At 42.6% G+C, this 20,900-nt stretch overlaps 1 protein-coding gene and 1 long non-coding RNA gene across 2 annotated transcripts in view; one reads left to right on the top strand and one right to left on the bottom strand.

The window, feature by feature from the left end:
* The window catches only part of LOC124272352 (vascular endothelial growth factor receptor kdr-like), a 462,777-nt gene that overhangs the window by 374,539 nt on the left and 67,338 nt on the right, over positions 1-20,900 (top strand). The gene's annotated exons all lie outside the window — the stretch shown is intronic.
* Positions 1,671-2,494, bottom strand: LOC124272355. The gene is made up of 3 exons (XR_006897315.1): positions 2,427-2,494; positions 2,018-2,119; positions 1,671-1,709 (listed from the first exon to the last, which is right to left on the bottom strand). It is a non-coding gene; the product is annotated as an uncharacterized LOC124272355 (long non-coding RNA).

Raw genomic sequence — 20,900 nt, 5'->3', positions numbered from 1 at the left:
AGTGTAAACATTTTCAGATTTTCTAATGCCTGGATGGTATAATAACTGATCCAATTTGATCCTATAAAATTCCGTGTTTTTTTTACCTCGATATTCAATCATGTTATGTATAAATATGATGTTTATTACCTATGCTATGATATTAAAAACACACATTTGATGTATTTGAATGTGTAAACTAAACAACACCCACCTTGCCATTGCTAGAAAATTCTGAAAATTTACTTAGGTAAATAGGCATATACAGCAAATGCGTATACGATCGATTGCAACGAAAAGTGTACACAGCATGTTTGGGCCCATAATTTTAAGCATTACTACCTTCATTTATTTCAGGGTGCCCATCACATCGGCACAAGTGAGACGATTCGGGTCATATATAACATGACTATTTTTAATTAAAATTAGGCTTATGGGAGACAAAAACAGTCCATTTTTATTCATTTTGACTTTTATTTTACAAAAATACTAGTCAAACTGGATGAACAGAAGTTTATTAATCTGATTGCCAAATATTCATGAATAAATCTCCTGAAATGGTTTTGTCAATGGCTTAATTCGTAAGTTTGGTAATTTGTTTTCAAGTGGTATTTTTTGCATTACCTACGAATACACTTTTCAATGACACTGTCAATTTATGTAAATGTAACACAAGGTTATGTTTTGCATTACTTTTTACAGCATTAATATGTAAAGTACTCAAATGCAATGGCGTTACATAATATTTCTTACAGGTAATAATCTGAAAAAACGTTAGAAAATCAAAGTCTGATTTGGTAAAAATCATGTTACCTACAGATACCATGAACTATCTTGCTGTTTCCACAGATGAACACATTAGTGAATGATATCCTATATTCAAGTGCAAAGGGCCACAATATATACGTGGGTTACATCTGAACATTTTCTATGCTTTTTTTTACGAAGATATCGCACAAAATAACCTGTATTCGTAAGTAAATTTTAACTCCCAAATGTTACCTACAACCCAGGTAGCATGCCATCATCGGCCCGACATTGGCCCGACGTTGTGTGCAATGAAAGTGAATTTTGATAACAGGTGTATGGGTAACATGCATGTGCATACACATGCCCATACACCTGTTATTAAAATTCACTTTCCTTTTACACAATGGTGGTTTGTCGTTTTGTAATATCAGTGATTTCGACTTAATATCATTTTCTTTTGCCCGTTAGTTTAGTTGCTCACTTCACTTCTCCACGGTGAATACGTATTTGATAGCACGTACCACAATTCATAAATGAATACTATCTTAAATGTGTATCAAAACATATATATAAATGTGAAGAAATATCCCCTAAACATATCATGTTTTTAAAACGATTTATTCATATGAATTTGTATGGTTCCAGAATCAGTGTGTTCTATGAACGTTTGGTTATAAAATTCAGTAACCACAAAAAGGCTTCTGAAAACCTTTTATCCATGTGAATGTTTATGGTTCAGGAAACGTTGTAATAACATTTTCTGTCAAGATATGGTTTTAACTTTTCAGTAAAACACTAACCGTTAACAATAAGGTTACATGTCTATGGAAAATAGACATTGTTACTCTTAACAAGGAACATAAAAAACAGAATGGCAGACATGTAATCAACACTCTTTATTAATTTTTTTCAGAAAGCGGCATTACACTTTTGAGATTATTTCAGAATCTTCTTCTTTGGTTTTGACTTTATCCATTTTTCTGAAATAAAGATAACAAATGTATAGTACGTGTATTAAGTCAAATCAAGAGACAATAATCAGTTAATGAAGTCTTCCAGCACCTATGTATATGCAAGTGTTTGATGGACACCAGCACACAATGGAAAATAATGGAAATTCTTGAATGCCTAATTTGGTAATAGTATCAAATTACACTGCATAGCAACCACTACCCCACCACTCTTGTTGGTCAGAGGCCGAGTGCAGGTACAAATCCAATTTTTGCAATAAAAAGCCAAAACGTCACCAACAAGTATATAGACAATGATATTTAACAGATGTACTTACGTTTACTGATTCACAGCTCCTGGATTATTTGATGTAATCCTCAATAAATCCATCACTTCTGTTTGCATCTGCCGGAATTCTTGTGTCTCATTTTCGCCCTTGCTGCAACAAAAATAACAATGTTCCACATTATAACAAGTTACAAATTGAACTAGATTCCCCAAGCATATATAAATCTAGTTAGTCTGATGCTGAAATATATTGTGTAATAATTATAGCCTAAAGTTTTGGGGGGTTAACGTGTGTAGATTTAACACCAACGTGTATAAAGTTGGCTTGGAAATAACTCTGCCCCTTTACAACAGACATGGATTACTGGACAACGCTTCTATACATTCTAACCTGGAATACAAACTTGAATTGATATTTTAAATAGCTATTGTCACTAGCTACATGATTCACGTCTTACACGCGGAACAGTTACTGCTGCAGTATGATTTCGTTGCGAGCATTGTAACCAGATTCGTTCAGTTTTCGATCACTGTATTTTTTTTCTCATTGGCAAAGAGTCTGCAGCCAATATATTGATCGCCACAGCTGCATGGTATTTGGTATATGCCATGCAGCTGTGGCGATCAATATATTGGCGAGACTCTCAGGCCCATTAACACCCGGGTTGCTGAACACAAGTCATCAGTATGCAAACAAAATGATAAGTCAGCTATATCGGAGCACAAGGCAAATAACCCAAGTCATGTTATCATGTGGAATGATATTAGGGTGATTTCGAGAAATAACAGCAACTGGCGTCGGAGAAAACTACAGGAAGCTGTCAAGATAAGGAGACATAAACCAGCAATTAATCGTGATCAAGGTGTATACCTGCCAAGTGCGTGGGACCTCTTGATTAACTTTTGATGAACTTTAGATAAAAGAAAAAACGAGTCTACTATTCTTTTTGGAAAGCCTGATATCAAGTAACCTTTGTGTAATTAGCAGTTGTTGTGTATTGACAATTCAACTTTCAACTCTATTATTTAGCATGAATTTTCATCATTATGTAATTAACTCTTCAAACTCACTTATACAGTACTCTCCCTAGTGTACTGTGATGTCACTTGCATTGTGACGTCATAACTCAGTTATGACGTCATAGTCCTAACTGCCAGTTCACCTGATGAAGGGACCTGGAATGGTCTCGAAACGTTGTGAGAGAAATTAACAAAGAAGTTTAATCCATAAAAATATCTTGGACATCAATGTACAACTTCTAAATGCCACTGAAAGACAGAAATATACATGTCCGAAAATGATAAACTGATTTGTTTGGGGAAAATTGAAGAATACACAATGTAAACACTTTACTTAAATAAGATAGACCTAGCATTTTACTGAAAATAACGCAGGAATGTTAGACAAGCAAAACCACAACAACCATGGGGATGATCAACATTTAGTTTAGTCAGTGTTACAGTAACTTACCAAGTATGCTTCGGTCATTTCTGACTGAACATTCATTTTAAATAACATACTTAGACTATGACAGTAACTAATAGCCCACAGTCAGGTGGACCAGAAAGTATTTGATTCCCCATTTTCGTGTTATAAGTTTGATGGAACTTTTCCCACCGACTGAAGTGAGCAAACTTTTCATAGCTTAGAAATTTGATAGTAAGGTGTAATGTTAAATTAAAAAATGTATATTTCAGAAATAACATGGGGACAAAATTAATGACGATAAGTGTCATTGGCTTATGAGCTGTGCATACGCTTACTAGATCGAAAACCGAACGTAATAGCGACAAATGTCCGCCTGACATGAACTCTGGTTAACCCCCTGGATGCCACAGGGACATATATGTCCTTCCCCTTCAACCCTCAATTTCAAGTCCAATAAAAATAAAAATATCCCACGCACACAAATACACTTCACAGTTTCGAATTCTTCGGGAAATTTCCTGTTTCTTGATACCATCCACTATTATTTTAGACAAAGTTCAAGTGCTGAAAATGACCTTTCAAAATAGGCTTCATCGAAAATGTCGCCATTTTTTACACAGTACGAAATCGCGATTCACAGCGTTATTTGCTGTATGTTTTGAAATGTGAAAACCGGATAATTACTGGGAGTATTGAATTTCAAAAATAACATATTCATGATCACTCATATCAGTTTTACATGAAATCGCTAAAGTAAAATTCTGAAACGTTGCCGATGAATCTAGAATCGGTTGGGATGTTTTCGAAAATGCACTTACACGAACGCCGCCGAGAGCTCCGCCATATTGGATAGTGTTTACAAAATCACGCTTCGCGAAGGCCGGTATTGAGACGATATTACATCACGTATATTTCATATTCAGCTTCGAAAAATGCATCAATAAACTCCCCATACATTTTAGACTCAAACTGCAAGTGGTCTTTGTCACCAATGCCAACTGTCTAGATAAAATGAGACAGAAACATATTTGGTGTGAAAACGAACGCTGTGCTCGAAAGACTGCGCTGGTTGAAATGTAAACAAAGACAAAACCTATTTTACACTGTGTAGCATTTTCTGAAATTTTCCAACATTCATCCGTCTATTCATTGCTTGCAATGGCTCAATACCTTTGGAATATGCATGGAAAGAGTATCGTAGCAAGAAATAGGAAATTATAAATAGATACAATGCAATGATTTGATAATTCATAAGAAATTGTCAAAGTTTCCGTGCAGCGTGGACGCCATGACTGACGGAAAACCACCAGAGAAGCGATTAACGGTAATTATCTGGATTTCTGTCTTTTCTCTTACTTTTAGTGAAAACGATAAAAACATATAACAATACACAGATAGTCAGAATCATTCTGATTACTTACATCTCATATTTATGGACAAACGATCCCTGAATCAATGGAAGGGTCCTCGCGAAAATCCTGTGTACCCTTGTCAGCAAAGCCGCCATTTTGTAAGAAATCGGTCAGCGGTAGTGATGTCATCACGCCAACATTGTTGTACATATTAGGCAATTTCTTTGAGGTGAAGGTCGGTTGAACAAGAGTAAATACAATCGCCCAATCCTTCCGATTACACTGTCAGTATTATGGTGTATATTTTATGCATGATAGTTCAGATACTTTTCATGAAACTGACTTCAGTATCCACATTTAGCCTTGTTCAATATCATATCATAATGCATGATAGGGTTTACAGTGTTTTATTCTTTGAAAGTTTTTGATTGTTTGAATCATATTTACATAGGAAATTGACATATTTAGTGCAATACACCATATTCTAAACCTTTACACAAGTGTTAGAAGATCAAACGTAGCCATAAATGCAATTGCGTTAGTTCCGATGATGTACAATATTCAATGCATTTGGACTAATATTGCAGTTTCACATGAACAGGTTAATGAACGGCGATTTAATTCAACCTTATAAGTAAAACTGATAATATTAATGAAAATGATTTATATATGGTATGAAATGTATATGCACACATATTTAAAGGAATTGTCTTTGTTTTTGCACATTTGTGTGTCGGTTTATAGAGAAAACAATGATGTAAATTGATTGGCCAGGGTGCCTTTTGTCGGAAACGTTTTATGATTCACTATCATTGTTTTCGATAATATAATCAATTCATATTCGATTTAAAAATATTGTGATGACAGGATATCAAACTCTAACTATATTTATACACGAAAATTGTTTAAAAATATATAAACCATGTCATGTCTTAATTTGGACAAATCTTACATCCATATTCTAATATATAGTACGCACTAGTTCCATATATAAAAGCTATCTTTTGCATCTTCCATTGCATACTTATGAAGAGAAATAGCTACATAATCATAAACAAAGAAATTTCTTATCCTAAACAAAATATTCGGTGTTGTGAAATGTTATTTTTCATTTACGTTAAATTGATGCAAAACAGGTACGCAGCGTGTTTCTCACAAAAAGATACACAGTCAAACTGTCTAATTGTTGATATATTCAGGACACTATTTAAATGGAAAAATCAGTCATTTTATGTTTTGTCTAAAGAGTCTTAAATTCTGACATAGAAGCCGAGACCTTTCACACAATTAAAGGAAATTAGGTGAGATATGTACTAAACAGCATACCAGTGTCAAGTCTTTTTTCGACGTCGCGAAAATGCATAAAACAAGCAATGACGCCAACTAAAATGGTGTATTATTTTCAGCAATTTCATTACATTTGAAGATATGGCTAGTACTCTGGTAATAACGATGCAAAATTAGTCAAAATACATCTACACAAACAGGACAATATGGGAATCTAAGAACTAACTTATATATCGGATAGGGCCATCCAAATCGCTATTACGTGCTTTCACATGTAATACGTTGTCATTTTTCTTGTAAATTGTGAAACTACCAAACTGCATCCGCTCACATTGGGGAACTTTGAATTGGGATAGTTTGGTTCACCATGAACATAAAATAACGAAAATATAGTGTCCGTATCCACAACAAATTTCTCCAAGTGATCTGAGTTACATGGACCTAGTGTTACGCATAACGGAGTTATGCCCCTTATCATTATATGTGTATGACCTCTCTGTCGCCGCTTGACGTCATAGAAGAAAATCCATTTTGACATTTATTGCGAGTCATTTTAATGTTGAGCTTTATAACGCTATGCACAAGCACATAAACCCAATTCATATACACTTATGTCGTTCAGATATCAAGCTGTATTTTCCTCGCTAACACTTTCCTTAAAGATGCCACATTAAAAATTAAGTAGCACAGTGCTTTTATCGGTGCGCCGATAAAAACGGATAAAATTACTGTTTTTTAACGCATAAAAAAAAAATTGGACAACATTTAGCAGTGTCTATTTCTCAAACCGCCAAGGTAGTTGCACTTATATTTATACCAACGGATAGGAAATTTAATATTCTACATTTCTGTGTAATTTTATAGCCGTACGTAGATCCAGGGCCACGCGAGTGAAGCGCGAATTCTCGCACAACGATCACTTTTCAAACCGTATGAAAATATGCGCCTGAAAAAAAACTCGGCAGCCAGGGGGTTAAGAACATACTGCTTGCCATTGATAGCTGAATAAAATTTGTATCCAACATAAAATTAATATGGTGCAAACTCCCTTAGGTCTCCTTCACAACAACATACATAATACTCTCGGTTGGAAGCCTAACAACACCGAATCTAACAGATCGTGTACGGCTGCTCAAAACCTTGCGATTTCTGAGTAGCACGATCGAGTGAATATCAAAATGTACATAAACATAACAACAACCGTGTAGTGACTGTAAAGTTAACTTACTGCAACCGAGGTCAGATGGATGATACAATTCCATTTGTTGCTGCACAATGACATTGTTGTACCGTCCTCAATAAACTTCAACTAAGATGGCGGGTGCGAAAATATGACATGAACGTGTGACGTCATTCCGACGTTCTTTCCCGCGGTAACATTTCTTTCTTCATGAACAACTTTTAAACAAACATTTGAATAATTAATGCTTTTAAATAGTTGAGAGAATTGTTTTAAGATTGTGACTGTGTTTTGATGAAAATATGTTGGATAAATCAGTTTGAAACCTTATGAACATGTTTGGAAAATATAATGTGTTAGCTGGGTTACATTGGCCCGCTGTCAGCCCAGCGCTGTTCAACGATGCCGATTTTAGCCGACGGTGCCGACTATCAGCCGACGTCGGGCCGATGATGGCATGCTAGCTGGGAAGTACCAACAAATGATCCCATTCAAATAGATTGGTGGAATGACAACATGTGACATGTGTTCCATTTGGAAGTCATCATAGATGAGACCAGACAACATATTGGTGATTAGTAAGTGTATTTTACATTTTCTGCTAGAATGTTATTTAAATAAACCCGTGTCACAATAACATAGGATGCATATGACACCTGTTATAACTAACCAAGTTTAATTTTAGTGAGGTTTTAAGTCTTATTATTGTGAAAAAGGCCTCAGACTGCAAGTGGAATTGACATGGGGGTTCAAATTGGTAAGACATACATACATACTAACATTTGTATAGCGCCGATATCCAGCTCAGCTGCTCAAAGGCGCTTTGTTTTTCCCTCGTTCACTGGATGTCAATCTCAACGGCACATCGTTTTTGTCAATCTCAACTCCCTGGGAAGCATACAACTCCATGGTGTCCAGCTGGGATTTCCCCGGTTGTGGCTCACGGCACATGTATTCGTTGTTAACAAAATGAAATAGAGAACACAATACGCTGTTGTAACATAATTTATACTGAAGACAATTATTGCAGATCATAAAACTGATTAGGTACGCAGTTCTGCCTATTAATAGGTTGAAATGGTTCCTTGGAATTCCAAAGGGTTACATAACTGAGCGTTCAATAAAAATGTTCTATTTAGGGATGCACTGCAGTTCGTGGTTTAGACTTTTTTATAGTGATATATAATAAATTCTTTTTGATTGAAATGTCAGAAAACAAGTTGATCTTGGTGATAAAAATAAAAGTTTGCATGATTCCACGGGATAAACGGTGGATTCGTAGGTAACGTGTGTATTCGTAGGTAACATGTGTATTCATTGGTAACATTCAGAATTTGTAGGTAACACCAGTCAGTGTGTTTGAAGTTGTATGTCTTGTTCAGGGGCCGACACTGTTTTGACGATAACGAACGGTTGGAACTTCATTGTTACATAAGAAATATATATAAACATTGGCTGTGTATTTATTTAGAAACTGTATATACATATGTACCTAAGTACAATTTCAGATTTTTTTAGCAATGGCAAAGTGGGGTTGTTTAGTTTATCGATTCAAATATATCAAATGTGTGTTTTTGATATCATAGCGTACATAATAGACATCATATTTTTACACGATTAAATATCGAGGTAAAAAACACAGAAATAGGATCAAATTGGATCAGTGACTATACCATCCAAACATTTGTAAATCTGAAAATGCCTACACATTGCTGGGGTACTTTATTACAATCAAACAAGAACTACCGGGGATATTTTCAAATAACGGCATCTGATGGGCATCCACCCTTCCTAATGTCCCACTGATTAGGTTGAAGAAATTCTGCCAAAGTGGACAGTAGCCAAGTCCCCAGGTAGTAGTACTAGTGCAATGGGGGTTCTGCATCACATGCGGCTTAGAGGTTTATTTTTGGGACTTAAGCCTCCCAGCCCCTCTTAAAAATGACAAGGTTGTAGCGCGAGGCATCCTTCAATGTGCCAAGATAGAAAGGTTAAAAAAGTAGCAAAACGTCCCCGGCAGCCGCAGTTCCCCAAGGGATGAAATCGAAAGATTGATGGTTGCGCATTTTCTCCCAAGGGGAATTACGTCGGCTGCCTTTCTCTCGCCATGAGAGTGCCCCGCTCAGCTAGGCCCTTTTCAGAGACCCAACTGATATTATCCTGATTCCTTACCCGAAACACAACCACCACTGAAAGTTGCAAGTAATCCACCGAGGCAACGGCGGGATACAAACTGATAATGTATAGCCGCGCACGCAAACTATACATTATAAGCCTGCACCACTCAACCGATCGCGCTCCCGGGGACTTGACAGCATAATTTCGGTTTAGAGCAAAGGATGTCTGAAACCCGTCATTCCACTTCCGCTTTTTCACCTCGAATCTATGTCTCATAAAATACAAACACGATGCCCATATGGTAGTTTGAAGAACGCTGAATGCGATACATTAGTCGACGAACGCTGAAAAAATATTGCAGAGGCCACAATCCATTATTTATCTTGAGCTGGGTTCCGTCTATACTAGCTAAAGTAGAGCAGAACCAGTCTCACTCGCCTTGTGCACGTTTGGTGGCTTTTCACCTCGAATCAAGGTGTAATAAAATACAATCACGATGCTCTTAGGTAGTCTAGATCACACTGATCAATGCATGCGTCGATGGACGCTGAAAACATGTTTAGAAGGCACAATCGGCTAATTTAGAATCGGGTTACATAAGCTCACAAAGCATATGAGCTATATTTAGCTTGAATGCACCATCCCTGACAGAGTGAAATTGCCGGTCTGAAGGGTACATGCCGGACTTCAGACCTAGAGGTTTAGCGTTCGAATCCCAGACAGAACATTTTTATTTTGTACTCTGAAGGGAACGTGCCTGACTTTGAACCTAGAGTTTTAGCGTTCGAATCCCAGAACATATTTTTTATTTTTTATTTTCTATATATTTATTACTAGTATTTCGGCTAGGTCATAATGATATCTACAAATCAGTTTAACGTGAATCTTTTATGGTATCTTCATTCTGGGTCAGGAAGGTTTGAATGATTTGTTGTCGACCCTGTTCTATGAGCTTTTTTTTCTTGTCTTTGCTGATGCCAGCGGTTTTCCGAGTCTTGGTTCGAATCGCTTCCTTCATTCGGTTGTATTTTGTGATTTCTGACATCACCAAACAAAACTCTTCCTCAGCGATTTTGCTATCGGTGATCGTGGTGGAAATGTGATCGTCGATCGTGTTTAGCTTGGCTTCGGCCAGAACCCTGATCTCATCATGCTTCAGCGCTTTCCGTTGCAGACGATGCGAAATGAATTTCAGGGTTACTCCAGCCAACCCCGATACCACGGCGGCTATTTCTAACATGAGGACGACGGGTGCCACGTCTTCCATGGTCGGATACAATCCCATCTCGAGCATATGACAAGTTTAGGAAATTAGCTTCAATTGGTCCACCGTCAATCGTTGATGAATGTACTTTAAGCTGATGAAGTACACATGGTTGGATGAAAAATGCATGTAGATTAAATTTCATCTCCAATAAAAACCTCGACTCCCTCGAGGCTTATGGTGGAAGTTGTTCCTGGTTGCACTTAAATACGACAGCTTTGATTTTGATGGCGTATGCTTACCCCAGGCAGAAGTCCCACCCATCGTCCGGAGGCATTTCCGAGAACGACGTCGATGATAAGGGTAGAACCTGGTAGCGCAGTGATCCATGAGTCTGGGACTTCACTATATCGTTTTAAGTGATTTCATTATGTCTTCCGAGTGAGGGACTAGCATATAACCCGTTTGATCTGGTAATGGTGATGCGTACATTCCTTTTTCATGAAGCGGAATAAAATTCCCAAGTAGAAACCCATTGTTTTTGATTTCGAGGATATTATGATCCTGATCCATGACAAGATAGGGGTAGGTCAGGACGATATTGATGATCCAGTTCAATTCAACGATGACTTCTCGACGTTGGTACACGTTGTTTTGTAAGTGCAGGACGTACAAGGCGTTTTCCGTCCCAGGTTGATCGAATCCTCGCGTGTCCCCGAGATCGTAGAACACGATGGTGGATTGCATAGTCACGTTTGCAATGGCACTCATGGTTTACACTATTAGGGAAGAGTCTTCAATTGGTTCTCCGACAATTTATCTAGCGCAAACTTTAAGCAGATGAGATGGATTGTTGGAGGTAAAAAAATCTTCGTGAGCATGATTTTATTATCCACGGTAATCGTGACTTCTTCGAGACTCGCGTAAGCGTTGCCGTCTTTCTGTACATAAAAGGAGCACACGTCATTTTGATGTTTTCGAGGCCAACGGAGGTATATAATATCAATATTTTGGGTGGGTGATGACTCCCCGAGAAAGACTTTGATATAGAGCGTTGAGTTGGTTGGAATCTCTTCTAGGACATCAAACACCTCTTCGAAGTCAAGCACCAACTATAAACTCGTATTACGACTATTCGACTCGCTAGCAAATGACCCACTTTTCTAGGGATGAGGCTCACGAGCACACTCCTTCGTTGAGAGGGGACGTAAGCCGCGATGAGAACCCCCTTATTGACGACTTTCGTTAAATAATGATCCCTCGACTCCGCAAACACGTAGGCAAAACTAGGGTGATATCGAGTAGCCAGTCGATTTGGGAGGAAATCAACGTCCATTGGTTATCATCGGTGAGGATGAACTGGTACGACGTGTTTTTTGAGAGAACTCGGGTCTCAACATTGTCTAAACCGCCTAGATTGCCATCAAATGCCGGGACCATCACCCATTTGTTATTGTCGTTGAAGACGAGATTGTACTGGATGTTTTTCCTGATTCCTCCGGTGATGACATCGTCTAAATCTCCTAGTTTACCACCACCACCATGGACTTCGCTCGCCTGTAAGTGTTGTTTCTTAATTCTAAACCATATAGTTTGCCTTCTTCCCCGGGGTTGTCGAAGCCGTGCTTGTCTCCGAGGTCGGAGATCGCTGTGGTAGGGCATTTTCACACTCGCATGACCGTTCCGGGACCCGAAGCTTGAGTCATGGCTGTTTGATGTGCAGCGTGGTGCTGAGATAACCGATATGCATGGGTTTATGTCTTAATCTAAAATGGATAGTTTGAGTTCCGTGATGTTTCCTCGCATTAACTTTTTGTACTGCAAGGTTGAAAATGATTCCGTTCTGCCATCGTTGCACTTTTCCGTTTTGACGGGCACAGATTTCAGCAGCATGGAAGGGCGTGACATACATGTTACACATATACGAGACACTACCATATACTTTCAATATGGCTACACCAAAGTACAAGCCGGGAGTGATTTATCCTAAAAGCGATAATTTAAGTGCTACCGTTCTCACGCACATGAAAATCGTGGTGGATGCGAAGGAGGGTTCCCACTTTCGAGCTCGATTTATCGATGTATTTGAAAAGTATAGGCTTTCGGTCACGAATGTCAAGGCATTCCACGCATGGTTTCACAGCCCAATGCAATTCTGGCAGAATCAACTCAATTTTGCCGTGTGGTGTGCGACGACGGGGTGCGGTGTGACGTTGAACGACACTCGTGATGCGCTGAGTCAGTCCGTGTGCTATTTCCACGTGTACTACCAGATCAGACGCATCCTCAAAGAAATCAGCGCCCCGCTTCTGCAGGACAAGGCATGGGATGCATTGAACAATCCGCACAATCGGCGGGCTTACGAACAGATTTGAGGTGAATTTCGAAATCAATTCGATCATGGATTGGCATATACCAGGTACAAACCACGGGTTGGGTATCCCGTACAGTGATGGACTCTCCGTAAAAGCACTACGAAAAGATACAGTGGTAAACTTTATGAAACACAATATGTTTAGGTCTGGTAATTTTTTCCATGCATTCTCCAACCTCATCCCTAAAACTGCATACAGTTGACCAAAAACGGTGAAAGAAGCCAGCGATGATTTACTGAAATGAGGTTTACTTCGACCAGAATTGCTTTCACCATCAAACACGTCAGCAACCCCCCTACGTTGAAGACGATTGGAAAATGTTTATGCTGGACTCGTGGAAAGGGTTTACTCGCGCCGGCACCATCCGCTTGAACGATTTGATTCGAACGTACGTGTGGGCCATGCTTGGCTTGCAGTCGCAGATGCATTCCGGCATCCTCGGTGAAAGGACGGCCTAAGACGCGCAGAAATTGTTCGTGGTGAACGTCGAGGACGCCATCGCCAGCCCGGTGGATTTACCGACGGCCATCAAGCGATACCAGGACAAGTTGGAATACGCCCGGTCGAAATTTGACTACATCTTCGGCGTGGGACTGTACATGGCTCCGAGCGACATGTGACTGAGGATCAACAAAGTGGTGGGCTAAAACAACGAAATAGTCATCGCGACCGCCGATCAAATGTTCGGTATAAATCCCGATGTCAACGTCTCCCACATCTCACCACCCATGCATACAGGTGAAACGGGGATCGTGACGCCGCCACCAGCACCAAAGCCCAGCGTTTGACCCGCACCACCACCCCGCCTATCACCACCCGAGGAGGTCAAACATCAGCAACACATTGATCATAAAACGGCGCTCGTGGACGGTGGGATAGCGGTCCGGGTGTGCCTCATTTGGGTAAAAATTCTTTAGCGGCGACGTACACCAGACCGGCCACACAGACGACGAACGCCCATAGGTGACCGTTTTCGACAACAAGCCAAGCAACCAGGACACGATGCTGCCCAAGATACCGGGCAGGGCCTCGGCGGCTTTGCCCGCCAGTCTCCCCAAGGCTTCCCCTGGCGATTTCAAATGTTTTTTAATCCAGTTTTTAATCCACCCTTTTTTGGGTGGTGGTGGTGTCGTACCTCCGCCGCTTCCACTGCCACCTGTCAGCGTTAAGACCAGGGTCGAGACGATGAAGCCCAAAGCCGTCAGAACGCTGGCAATGATTATCCCTTGTTCCCGGAACATCGTTCGGATCCTGTCGGCCAACGTGGTGTCCTCGTTCAACACTCATTCAATGGTTTCGCGCACGCGGCTGATCTGGGATCGAAGCTGGTCTCAGAAGGAGGACGCTACTTCCAGTCGAGTAGATCTTTCCTCTTCCAGGTTGCTTATTCGTTCCGCGATCCGACGTCAGCTGAACTCGTCCTCCACTTCATCGAGTTGGTTTTTTTCACGAGTGATATGCTCATCGAGTGCGTCCAGTTTGACTACGTTGTCCAAGAGCGATCCGCGAATGGTTTGCATGGCCTTGTCCAGCCCTCGCAGTCCCTAAAGGTAAATTCGAACTTGAGCAAGCGTTCGTTCCGGTCTGTGGTCAATAGTTTTCGACGTCATTCAATGCGTCTTGAGCGAGTTGTGGTACATCTCTCAAATCATCTCGACTGACTGCACCCGCCAAGGCATCGAGCTCAGCATTCGCTTCTCGTAAATCCTTGTCAAACTTCCTGTTTATTTTTTGTAGATATCTGGTGATATTGAATTTGTCACGGATAAAGTCAGCACCGTGGCGACTGGCCAGTGTGGACAAAGCAAGAGGTTTTCTCGTACGGGAGTGCATGAGATCGATGCCGGGAGCATCTTTCACTCGCAGTATCCCTTTGTGATCGAGTTCGAACTTGGAAGGATCGCGATAAAGAGGAGCTATATTTTCTTTTTGCTCCAGGGCCTCGTAATAATCATCGACGATCAATTTTAGCAGATCTTCGCCCATGTTGGCATGAGTGAACGAGGTCTCCTCATCGTCGAGCATTTGGGCTCCATCACCACCCAAATCGTCCATGGGAATATTGTCGCCACCTTCAGCCATGTTTCTATTGAAGATATGAATACATACATTCAATATAAACGATGTCGTCGCAATACGGGCATAAACTAAACCCTTTTCGAAGATTGAGAGAACCCCTGGGGGTCAAAGCCATGCGTCAATCAGTGACGATCACTAACAATCCGAGCACCATTGACGAAAACCAAACGCTGTTAGTGGGCTTTCCCAACCTGGGTGCCTGTCCTTGCAGATCAGTTTGGAATCCGACGACGATAAGCGAGAAGTCGTGGGGAACCTGGGTCGCGCCATTGTGAAGAAAACGACCATCAAAATGAGCGGAAACGAAATTTTGAGCATCGACGACAGCGACGTGTTCTTCAGCTACACAGACCTCTGGAGAACCGCAAGTGAACGGGAAAACACGAAGTACCAGGGCATTTGTCCAGCCGAGTGTCTGTCGCCTTGGTTGCGCGTGGTGTACACTTTCGAGCAAGCCCAACTCGCCGCAATGGCGAAAAAATACAAGGCCATCACCAAAGCGTTTGGGAACCGATTTTTCATCCCGCTCGACTTCGAGTTGCTGGAATGTCATATGCCTTTCTACCAAGCCGGGATGGGTGATAGGCTGGAATACGAACTTATGTTTAACGATTACAGCCACGTGATCGTGAGAGAACGGTGAGGAGGGTCACTACACCACTGACAATATCTCGCGGGACGAATCCAGAATTGGCTCGACACATTCGCCACCAGTATTCGGGCACGTTAGCCATCCTGTACGATCGCGTGCTGCGTCACTGGAAGATCGTCCCGAACAAGAGCGAGACGCTGTGGAACATCAATCTGAATGTGCCCGCGCGATCGATGAAGGGCATTTTGATCCTGCCGGTGGACGAATTTCAGCTGTTTCAATGGGTCAACGAAAAGTATTGGAACCCCGAGATCACGAAAGTCGAGGTGACTGTCGAGGGCGTGCCCAACCAGCCCTTCAGCCAAGGCATGCGTGCTTACCATCAGTGGGACGAGGTCCAAAAGTTACCGGCGATCAAGCGCCTGCTGGAAATCAACGCAATCGTCAAGTACGAGACCAAGTACGAGCTGTGGTTGAACGGCAGCGAGGGGATCACCATCCAAATCGCCAAGAAGGCTCAAGCCGACGGTAAATTAAACTTTTATTTGTACGTGATCATGGATGTGCAGCTTAATATACAAAATGGAAGATTCTTGCAAGCCATTTATTGATTTACCCCGCGATCCGCATTGCGCCATCGTGTGCGGTCAGACGGGATGCGGGAAGACCGTGTTCATCTTGGATCTGCTGGAAGGGTACTATCGGAATGTGTTCGATCATATCGTGATTCTTTGCTCTACGATACGCATCAATAAAATGTACGCGGAGAGGGCGTGGGTGATGAACAACGCGGAGGTGTATAAAATCGACCCAGGAGTACAATTATAGGACTGGTTGCGAGCCTTTCACGAAAACTTCGAGGGAGAATCAACGCTGTTTATCCTAGACGATTGCAGCGCCAACAAAGATATCACCAAACAGAGAGACATGTTATTGTATTTAGCATTTTCTGGACGCCACATGAACCACAGCGTTTGGGTCCTCACGCAAAAATTCAACTCGGTCCTGAAGACCTGAGGGAACAGACGCGATGGTTCGCCCTGTTACACAGCAAGGATAGGGATTCGTTCGAGGAATGTTTGAGAGAAAACGACGTCATTCCCACCAAACCCGAGTGAGAACGCGTGAGAACCTTTTTAGCCCAAACACGCCAAACTCGTGCTGAAAACAGACCAACCCGTGGCTTATGCGGTGTGCTAGCTTAGCAAAATCAAGCAACCTGCTTAGCAAAATCAGCAACCTGCTTAGCAACACTTAGCAAAATCAGCAACCTGCTTAGCAATGCTTAGCAACACTTAGCAAATAGCTTAACAAATTAAATGTACACCCCTATAGATTAAAACCATGAAGGTGTTTGAAATTGCCGTGTTGTTTTACCTGACATTCATCTCGTTCTGTTTAGGCTATGCCGTATTTCATTATATTAGATTTAAAACCCGATTGATGTATTATAAGATGGAGTTGGACCACATGCTTGAGCAAATGATATCCGAGGAAGAGAAGGAAGGTGAAGATGCGTCCTCCCGGGTCGGTGATAAGCGTGAAAGACTCATTGCCCTCGTCGAGGGTGGGAATGGGAAACAATACTTGGGCGAAAACATGACAACCGATAAAATTTCTAAAATGTCTGAGGGAGACATCGATAAACTGTGATATGAAGCCCGATTCGGGTCCGAAATGCAGAAAACCATAGGGTCGACACTACCGCAATGTTACATCGCGATCGCTTCGTCTCTGCTTCCCATTCCACCGGCACGTCGACCTTATTTGTGCGAAGATCTCGATAAAGATCCATTTATCGGTCACGCCTTGAACACCCGCAGTTGCAAGTTGTATCACCGATATGGCTTGTTGTTAGCTCCCATCACCACGGCGATGGTTCTGGTATGTGGTCGTTCGATGCGACGGTGAAACAGAGACTCCCATGATCTACTGAGGTCCCGATGCGGCCGAAACGTTTCTCGCGTTCTTACAACGCGAAGAGAAAAACATCAGGGAAGCGTTGTCTGATCCTGCTCCCATGAATATGACGCCGGAGGATGAACTCACTCACAAGTGTGCTAATTGTTGCCACGTGTGCAACCAACGCCTGAACGGGGATGTCGTGAGAGATCATTGTCACATCACCGGCCGGTACCGAGGTGCCGCTCACAACGCGTGCAACTTAAAACTTTGAATCGATCCCCACAAAATCAACATCCCCGTGGTCTTTGCTAATTTGAGAGGGTACGATGCTCACTTGATCATGCAGGCCATCTTGAACATCGATGGCGATATCAAGTGCATCCCCAACAACATGGAAAAATACATCTCTATCTCGCTCAACGGTCTGAGATTTATCGATAGCGCTCAGTTCCTCCTGTCATCGCTCGATAGTTTGGTCAAGGCCAACGATACCTTCGCCATCACCCATCGATACAGCGATGAGGCGACTCGACCTCTGCTGCTCAAAAAGGGTGTGTACCCGTACGAGTACATGGACGATTTGCCCAAGTTCGACGAGACCCAACTACCTCCCATCGACCGATTTTGCAGCAACTTGACAGAATCCCATATTTCCCAGGACGATTACGACCACGCTCAAAACGTGTGGAACAAACTGGGTTGCGAGAATTTGGGCGACTACCACGACCTGTACTTGAAAACAGATGTGCTGCTGCTGGCCGACGTGTTAGAGATGTTCAGAACGACGTGTTTGAAACAGTATCAACTCGACCCTGCCTGGTACTACACCAGCCCCGTCTCTCTTGAAGAAAACTAGAGTCAAACTGGAATTGCTCACGGATTACGACATGCACCTGTTCATCGGGAAAGGCATGCACGGTGGGATTTCCATGGTCTCCAAACGGTACGAGAAAGCCAACAACCCATACGTGGAAGGCTACGACTCGAACAAGCCCACCAATCACCTCCTGTATCTCAACGCCAACAACCTGTACGGCTGGGCCATGAGCCAGTCTCTATCTACGGGCGGGTTGGATGATGAGATCGATATCGAACAAAGGCTACATCCTCGAAGTGGATCTGGAGTATCCCGCGGCATTGCACGCTGCTCACAACAGCTATTTGCTGGCTCCCGAACGATTGATGGTGAACCGAGACTGGATGTCGGACTATCAACCAACTTTGTTCGGGAAAAATAAGCTGGCCAATGTGGAAAAACATGTTCCAAACTTGATGCACAATACCAAGTACATGGTACACTATCGGAATCTGCAACTGTACCTGTCGCTGGGCATGAAGCTGACCAAAATACATTGGGTGCTGCAATTCGATCAAAGTCCCTGGATTGAACCTTGCATTCGGTTGAACACCGAGCTGCGAAAACAAGCCACCAGCGATTTCGAGAAAAACCTCTACAAACTGATTAACAATTCGGTATTCGGCAAAACCATGGAAAACTTGAGAAACGGGTGACGGTCAAACTCGTGCGATCTCACAAGGAAGAAAAACTCAGGAAACTGATCGCCAGTCCGGCATTCAACCGGAGCAAGCTATTCGATAACTACTTGGCAGCGTTGCACATGAACAAAAAACACATCAAACTCAACCGACACGTCTACACGGGGATGAGCATTCTCGACTTATCCAAACATCTCATGTACGATTTCTACTACAACCGACTCAAACCACAGTCCAGCGATCGATGCGAGCTGCTGTACACGAACACCGATTCCTTGTTGTTGAATATATGCACAGAGGATGTGTACGAAGACATGGTGAAACATAGCCACTTGTACGACACCAGCGATTACCCCCCAGACCACGCCCTACACTGCACGATCAATAAAAAGGTCCTCGGCAAGATGAAGGACGAATGTGCGGGAACACCCATCGCCGAATACGTTGGATTGAGACCCAACATGTATTCCATCCTGAAAGCCGACAACGGCGAGATCTGAAATGTGAAAGAGGTCAAGAAATACGTGGTGAAACAACTCATCAAACATATCCTCTTCAAACAGGCTCTCTTTGATAAAAGCACGTTCAAACACCCCATGAACGCGTTGAGAAGCGACAAACACACCATCTACGGCATCACTCTCAACAAGAAGTCGCTGTCGCCCATGGATACCAAACGGTGGATGCGAACGATGGTATCCACGCTTATGGCTATGGATACCAACAGTAGACCTCGACGCGTTGGGAGTTTCCGAGACCACCAATAAAGGAAACTCCACCTGGTGTGTCAAAGTCCAGACAGACTATTGAATGGATAATAGCGTGTATTCATCATGGAGAAGGTTTACTACAGTCCCCAGGGTTACTAGAAATGTGTGGGCGCCATCCGAAGCTAGCCAAAGCCGCACGCGTCTCCAAGCATACCGCAAAAGCTAGGCTTAAAAAACAAGCCATCTGGCAAGTGTACCTGCCAGCTCCCTAATACATCCCGAGAAGAAAGTTTGACATTTCCGTACCCAATCGTACCCATCAAGCCGACCTCCTGTTTCTCCCACACGACAGGGTGAGAAACAAAATGTACAAGTACGCCCTGACCGTCGTGGACGTTGCCAGTTGCTACAAGGAAGCTGGGCGTTAATGACCAAAGATTCGAGTCAAGTCGCTATGACCTTAGAACGTATCTACAAATGCAGTCGCTTGACCTGGCCGACCGAATTACAAGTCGATCCCGGACGCGAGTTCATGGGAGCCGTGTCGCAGCTGTTATCAAAGCATAAAGTCCAGGTGAGACGGGGCGTGGCCGGAGCTCACCGAAGCCAAGCCATCGTCGAAAGATTCAACAGGACTTTAGCCGAGCGTTTGTTCGGATATCAGTATGCCCGAGAGATGGTCAACCCAAAAAAACGATCGACGGAATGGGTGGTACGCTTACTGCGAGTGGTGTCGGCAATCAACAACGAAGTCACTCAACTCCTCCGTAAAAGACCCGTCGAAGCCATTCAAATGAAATCTGTGACGACCGAATCGGCTGCGCCATCCCGTCACGGCCAAGAGAAAAAACTACCGGACCGGGTCGTTGGGAGGTATCTGTACCAGCCCAGTGAACTCGGAGGAGGGGACAAACGTCGCGCCACAGACCCCGTATGGTCCATGAAAACATACCACATCGACCGAGTGGACATCAAAGACGACGAAACGAATTTGTACTACGTGCAAGACGGACCGGGTAGGGGATTCGTCCGAGAGGAATTACAAATCGTCCCTCATAACACGGTATTACCCCCTTATTAAAGATTTGCTTATGTTTCTCATACATGTAGAGATTGATCGAGAAACGGTTCTTCAGACGCATCGGGGTGGACGTCCATGACCTCGATATTTACGCCGCCCTGCGTCGAGTCATAAGTTGAGGGA

The sequence above is a fragment of the Haliotis rubra genome, unplaced genomic scaffold (assembly GCF_003918875.1).
Source record: "Haliotis rubra isolate DU_JTF1 unplaced genomic scaffold, ASM391887v1 Scf169, whole genome shotgun sequence".
Taxonomy (NCBI): domain Eukaryota; kingdom Metazoa; phylum Mollusca; class Gastropoda; order Lepetellida; family Haliotidae; genus Haliotis; species Haliotis rubra.
This window is presented reverse-complemented; position numbering and strand designations above follow the sequence as displayed.